The sequence below is a fragment of the Scyliorhinus torazame genome, chromosome 2 (genome assembly GCF_047496885.1).
Source record: "Scyliorhinus torazame isolate Kashiwa2021f chromosome 2, sScyTor2.1, whole genome shotgun sequence".
NCBI lineage: Eukaryota > Metazoa > Chordata > Chondrichthyes > Carcharhiniformes > Scyliorhinidae > Scyliorhinus > Scyliorhinus torazame.
In genome coordinates this window covers 221,439,984-221,447,472 of record NC_092708.1, presented here as the reverse complement: position 1 = coordinate 221,447,472, position 7,489 = coordinate 221,439,984, and positions in this window count along the sequence as shown.

Here is a 7,489-nt window from a genome sequence, read left to right as displayed (position 1 = left end):
GTTTCATGCTTTTAGGGAGGAGGTATGTAAGGATCCTCCCGTTTAATTCCTGTCGGTTCCTTTTTGGCGATTTCAATTTCTGTACCAGGACAATTAATGGGACCTATGCCTTTAACGTGGACTTCACCTTTAATCTGAAACCAGAAATGTGCTGCTTCGTCTGATATCCGTGATGATCCAGACTGATGGACATGGCTGGCGGCCAATGCGCTGTTTTAAATTGCCGGTCCCTTGGCTGATACTCAATGATGATTGGTGCTAATCATTCTGGAATGTCCTGCAGAGCTAGGAACGCTTGATCTTGCTTTCAGTTTTAAAAATATAGCAGCAGATCAACACCCATGCTGGAGATCGCTCCAGGAAAAACGGATCAAGCCAGCTTTTTCTCTCTACCCAGCCTGTTCATATTTAATTCATGGAGGCAGAGCTGGAGGGAACATTTTGGTCGGTGCAGGCTTGGTGGGCTGACGGGCCTGTTCCTGTGCTGTAATTTTCTTTGTTCTTTGTTTTCTTTTTCTTTGAAATGTTAACAGACTTCTCTAAAAGTCTTGTGGAAGCTGCATGTCGGATACAGAGATAGGGTTAACTGTCACATAGAAAGGCATGGACTAGTCGGGTATGGTCAGCATGGATTTGTTAAAGGAAGGTCTTGACTCTCAAATCTGATTAAGTTCTTTTGAGGAAGTGACCAGAAGGGTTGATGTGTAAGGCAGCACGGTAGCATAGTGGTTAGCACAGTTGCTTCACAGCTCCTAGGTCCCAGGTTCGATTTCCGGCTGTATCACTGTCTGTGCGGAGTCTGCACGTTCTCCCTGTGTTTGCGTGGGTTTCCTCCGGGTGCTCCGGTTTCCTCCCACAATCCAAAGATGTGCGGGTTAGGTGGATTGGCTATGCTAAATTAGCCTTAGTGTCCAAAAAAATGTTAAGTGTGGGTTATGGGGATAGGGTAGATACGTGGGCTACGGTAGGGTGCTCTTTGTAAGGGCCGATGCAGACTCGATGGGCCGAATGGCCTCCTTCTGCACTGTAAATTCTATGATTCTATGACAAGACCCATGACAGATTGGTCAAAAAAGTAAAACACCATGGGATATAGGGAAATGTGGCAAGCTGGAAAAACAGTTAGCTTTCTAACAGGAAAAAGGTCAATGCCTGCCCTCGCAAATGGAAAGTTATTGCAAGTGGTGTTCCACAGGGCTCGGTGTTGGGACCTTTATTGTTTCAGTTACATTCATGTCCAAATTATTAATATATAAGATTATAAATTTGCAGACAGTACAATGATTAGCCGAATAGTGAACAGTGTAGAGGATAGTGATAATCTCAAATGATAAAGATGGGTTTGTTGAGTGGGCGAAGTGGTAGATGGAATTTAACACAAGTATGCAGTCATGTATTTAGGGTGATCAAACAGTTATAGGGAGTACACAACAAATGGGAATATACTAAGAGGGGTAGATGAAGGGAGATATCTTGGAGTACAAGTACAGAGGTTTCTAATTGCAGCAGTTCAAGTATACAAGGTTTTAAAGAAAGCATATGGAATGCTCTCCTTCATTGGCAGAGGTATAGAAAATAAAAGTAAGGATATATTGGAATAATATAAAACACTGGTGAGGCCACAACTGGAGTATTGTCTGCAGTTCTGGTCACCACATTACAGGAAGGACATAATTGCTCTGGAGAGAGTGCAGAGGAGGTTTACAAGAATGTTGCCAGGGCTAGAAAAGTATAGCCAGGGCTAGAAAAGGAGAGATTGCATAGGTTGGGGTTATTTTTCTTGGAACAAAGAAGGCTGAGGGGTGACTTAATTGAGGTGTACAAAATTATGAAGGGAAGAAATATAGGGCTGAATTCCTCCACCACGCCGCCGCAAGATCGCCACGAGTGAGGCGTGGACAATGGAAAGGTCTATTGACGCGGGATGGGATTCTCCAGCTGCCGGGCAGGCACGGCTGGAGAATCCGGCCCATAGTGGGCAGGATAAAATGGTTTCCCTTGGTGGAGAATTCTAGAACCAGTGAACAAAGATTCAAGATAAGTGGCAGAAGGTGTAGAGGGGACATGAGGAATAAGTTTTTATGCAGAGGGCAGTGAGAGTCTTGAATCTGCTGCCCGAGTTGGTGGTGGAGATAGAGACCCTAAACTCCTTAAAAAAGTTACATGGGGCGAGATTCGCCGGTATCGGCGCGATGTCCGCCGACTGGCGCCCAAAATGGCGCAAATCAGTCAGGCATCGCGCCGCCCCAAAGGTGCGGAATGCTCCGCATCTTTGGGGGCCGAGCCCCAACCTTAAGGGGCTAGGCTTGCGCCGGACGAATTTCCGCCCCGCTAGCTGGCGGAAAAGGCCTTTGGTGCCCCGCCAGCTGGCGCGGAAATGACATGTCCGGGTGGTGCATGCGCGGGAGCGTTAGCGGCCGCTGACGGCATTCCCGCGCATGCGCAGTGGAGGGAGTCTCTTCTGCCTCCGCCATGGCGGAGACCGTGGCGAAGGCGGAAGGGAAAGAGTGCCCCCACGGCACGGATCGGTGGGCCCCGATCGCGGGCCAGGCCACCGTGGGGGCACCCCTGGGGCCAGATCGCCCCACGCCCCCCCCCCCCCCCCAGGACCCCGGAGCCCGCCCGCGCCGCCTTGTCCCGCCTGTAAGGTAGGTGGTTTAATCTATGCCGGCGGGACAGGCATTTTAGCGGCGGGACTTCGGCCCATCTGGCCTGAGAATCGTGGGGGGAGACTGCCAACTGGCGCAGCGCGATTCCCGCCCTCGCCGAATATCCGGTGCCGGAGAATTCGGCAACCAGCGGGGGCGGGATTCACGCCAGCCCCCGGCGATTCTCCGACCCGGCGGGGGGTTGGAGAATCTCGCCCCTGGATCTGTACCTTAAGTGCTGTAAGCTACAGTGTTGTGGACCGGGAGCAGGAAGGCTCTTGGAGCTATAGGGAATGGGAGGAAGGTGGGATCAGGGTATTGAACTTGATGATCAGTCACAATCATAAAGAATGACGGAACAGGCTTGAAGGGCAGAATAGTGTCATCCTGCTTCCATTTTGATTGTACGTTTCTATGTTTTAAGGTGAAAAGATAAGCGTCCTAGCTTCAGTCCTTTAGTGAACTTCCTACACAGTACAAATGTGGAATAAAGTATATGGAAATCAGAATGTAATGATCTTCTTTGCAGCTCAGCAGCATATCCTACACTCAGGTTTTCAAAGAGAGGCCTCTGGTTTCACATCAGCCACTCTCAAGAGTGTTATCAGATTCTGGTCTCTGTTTGCACATTAGCCTTTTTTGCAGAGAGAGTGTTTTCAGATTCTGGATTCTGCTTCATAACAGCCTTTTTTGGAGAGAGAGAGCTCTTACACTGGATTAATGGAGGGAATTCATCAGATCTTTGAAAGAGAGAATTAGTACTTTTCCATCCAGTTTTCAGAATCAAAGTGAAACTAGTAAACCAGCCTTGTGACTGCGAAATATGTCAGTGGGTTCAGAACCACCAATCGTCACTGGCCCTCGGGCAGGGCACAGACATCGGAGCAAATTCATTGGCCACCAGCCAAGTCCATCAATCCGAGTCAAAACTGATGTCACCTGCTGCTGCAATTCGCTACCCTTGAATTTAAAGGCACAGGCCAGCTACAAGCTGCTTTGCTTTAAAGATAGGCTGCATTAAAGTATCTGGTCCATTATTCATCCATGGATCAAAATGTTAATAGCAAAAAATAAAAGGAAGAGGAAATAAGGGACCCTTACAATATGCTTTCAAATTTCCAGTTTTTTTCTGTGCTTTGTGCAATCTGAAATGTGCAGCTCTTGCTCTGCTAACAATCCAACACTGAATTGTTTAATTTCATAGTCCACAAACCATGGGGTCACTGCAAAGCTTTTTCCTGGTTTGTCACTGCTCGGCAATTTGGAATACGCTCATCTGCTTCAGAACTGAACTACCCGGCAAAAAGGAAGGCACCTTTTATTCTCTTCTCCACAAAACTGAAATGCATCTGGGACTCCATACCCTATTTTTTTTTTAAAAATAATTTTTATTGGGGTTTTCACAAAATATCAACAACAGAATGAAAAGGGAACCCAATAGAATTAAATACCCCCATACATAAGTAATAAATTAACACCCCGAATTAACACAAAACAAACATAGCAAATATATCCACCCCTTCAGATCCCCCAGGGTAAATAAAAATAAAATAGACCCCCCCACCCCCGGGTTGCTGCTGCTGCTGACCATTGTCTACCGTTCTGCCAGGAGGTCCAAGAACGGTTGCCACCGCCTAAAGAACCCTTGTACCGATCCCCTTAAGGCAAATTTCACCCTCTCCAATTTAATAAACCCCGCCATATCGTTGATCCAGGATTCCACGTTTGGGGGCCTCGCATTCCTCCACTGAAGAAGAATCCTTCGCCGGGCTACCAGGGACGCAAAGGCCAGAATACTCTTTCGCCTCCTGCACTCCCGGCAACCCCAAATATTGCGAGCCCCCAGCCCGGCTTGACCCTGGATCCTACCACCCCCGACACCGTCCTCGCTACGCCCTTCCCAAATTCCTCCAGCGCTGGGCATGCCCAGAACATATGGGTGTGATTTGCTGGGCTCCCTGAGCACCTAACACACCTGTCCTCACCCCCAAAGAACCGGCTCATCCTTGTCCTGGTCATGTGTGCCCTGTATGAGGTTGAGCCTCGCGCACGAAGAGGACGAGTTCACCCTCCATAGGGCATCTGCCCACGTCCCCTCTTCGATCTCCCCTCCCAACTCCTCCTCCCACTTACCTTTCAACTCCACCACCGAGACCTCCTCCTCCTCCTGCATCACCTGGTAAGTTTCCGAGATCTTCCCCACACTAACCCACCACCCCGAGAGCACCCTGTCCTGTACTGTGTGTGGCAGCAGCCGCGGGAATTCCACCACTTGCCGCCTGGCAAGCGCCATTAGCTGTAAATATCTAAAGGTGTTCCCCGGTGGAAGCCCATACTTCTCCTCCAGCTCACCAAGGCTCGCGAACTTCCCGTTCACATACAGGTCCCCCAACCTTCTTATCCCTGCCCTGTGCCACGCTGAAAACCCTCCGTCTTTTCTCCCTGGGACAAACCGGGGTTCACACCGAGGCCCCAACCTCCCCCCTGTGCCGCCTCCACTGCCCCCAGATTTTGAGGGTAGCCGCCAGCACCGGGCTCGTGGTATACCTCACTTGAGGCAGCGGCATCGTTGCCAGCGCCCCCAGACTCGTACCCTCTCAAGACGCCATCTCCAGCCTCTTCCATGCAGCCCCCTCCCCCTCCATCACCCACTTGCGCACCATCGCCGCATTGGCGGCCCAGTAGTACCCACAGAGGTTGGACAGTGCCAGCACCGCCCCCCCCCCATCCCTACTCCGCTCCAGGAACACCCTCGGAGTCCCTCGCGCCCACACAAACCCCGTTATGCTCCTGTTGACCCACCTAAAGAAGGCCTTCGGGATAAACATGGGGAGGCACTGGAACAGGAACAAAAACCTTGGGAGCACCGTCATCTTAACTGACTGCACCCTCCCCGCCAGGGACAGCGGCAGCGCGTCCCACCTCTTGAACTCCTCCTCCATTTGCTCCACCAGCCTCGTGTAATTAAGTCTATGCAGGGCCCCTCAGCTGCTGCCCACCTGGATCCCCAAATACCTGAAGCTCCTCTCCGCCATTTTTAGTGGAAGCTCGCCAATCCCCCTCTCCTGGTCCCCTGGGTGAACCACAAACAACTCGCTCTTCCCCATATTGAGCTTGTACCCTGAGAAATCCCCAAACTCCCTGAGGATCCTCATTACCTCCGGCATTCCCCCCATCGGGTCCGCCATATATAGCAGCAAGTCGTCCGCTTGGTGCGACACCCTATGCTCCTCCCACCCCAACCCCTCAGTGCCATAGCCAGGGGTTCAATCGCCAGTGCAAAGTGCAGGGGGGACAGGGAACACCCCTGCCTCATCCCTCGATGCAACCGAAAGTACTCAGACCTCCACTTATTCGTGGCCACACTCGCCATCGGGACCTCGTACAACAACCTAACCCACCTGATGAACCACTCCCCAAACCTGAACCTCTTCACCACCTCCCACAAGTATCCCCACTCTACCCTATCAAAGGCCTTCTCAGCGTCCATCATCACCACTATCTCCGCCTCCCCTTCCCTCGCCGGCATCATAATAACGTTCAGGAGCCTCCGCACATTCGCATTCAACTGCCTCCCCTTCACGAACCCCGATTGGTCTTCGTGGATCATTTGTGGCACACAATCCTCAATTCTCGTGGCTAAGACCTTCGCCAGCACCTTGTCATCTACATTTAACAACAAAATCGGCCTGTAAGACCCACACTGCCGGGGATCCTTGCCCCGCTTCAGGATCAAGGAGATCAGTGCCCGGGACATCGTCGGGGGCAAGGCCCCCCCCTCCCTTGCCTCATTGAAGGTCCTCACTAGCAACGGGCCCAACATATTTCTTGTAGAATTCGACCGGGAAACAGTCTGGCCCCGGTGCCTTCCCCACCTGCATGCTCCCCATCCCTTTGGCCAGCTCCTCCAGCCCACTCGGGGCCCCCAATCCCGCCATCTGTCCCTCGTCCACCTTCGGAATCCTCAATTGGTCCAGAAAGCGGCCCATCCCTCCCTCCTCCAGTGGGGGCTCGGACCGATACAATTCCTCATAGAAGTCCCTGAAGACCCCATTGATGCCAACCCCACTCTGCACCACACTCCCTCCCCTATCCTTAACTCCCCCGATCTCCCTAGCTGCATCCCGCTTCCGAAGCTGATGCGCAAGCATCCGACTTCCCCATACTCATAAATCGCCCCCTGGGCCTTCCTCCACTGCACCACCGCCTTCCTGGTGGTCAACAGGTCGAATTCGGCCTGGAGGCTACGCCTCTTCCTCAACAGTCCCTCCTCCGGCACCTCCGCATACCTCCTGTCTATCCTCACCATCTCCCCCACCAGCCTCTCCCTCTGCTCTCTCCTCTCCTTGTGGGCCCTAATGGAGATCAGCTCTCCCCTAACCACCGCCTTCAGCGCCTCCCATACCATCCCCACTCGTACCTCCCCGTTATCGTTGGCCTCCAGGTATCTCTCTATGCTTCCTTGGACCCGCTCGCTCACCTCCTCGTCCGCCAACAGCCCCACCACCAAGTGCCACAACGGGCGCTGGTCCCTCTCCTCCCCCAGCTCTAAGTCCACCCAATGCGGGGCGTGATCCGAAATGGCTATCGCCGAGTACTCGGTATCCTCTACTCTCGCTATCAGCACCCTACTCATAATAAAAAAAGTCGATCCGGGAATAAGCCTTATGAACATACGAGAAGAATGAAAATTCCCTAGCCCCCGGCCTTGCAAATCTCCAAGGATCCACCCCTCCCATCTGGTCCATAAACCCCCTCAGCACCTTAGCCGCCGCCGGCTTCCTACCCGTCCAAGACCTGGAGCGATCCAGTGCCGGATCCAACACCATGTTAAAGTTCCC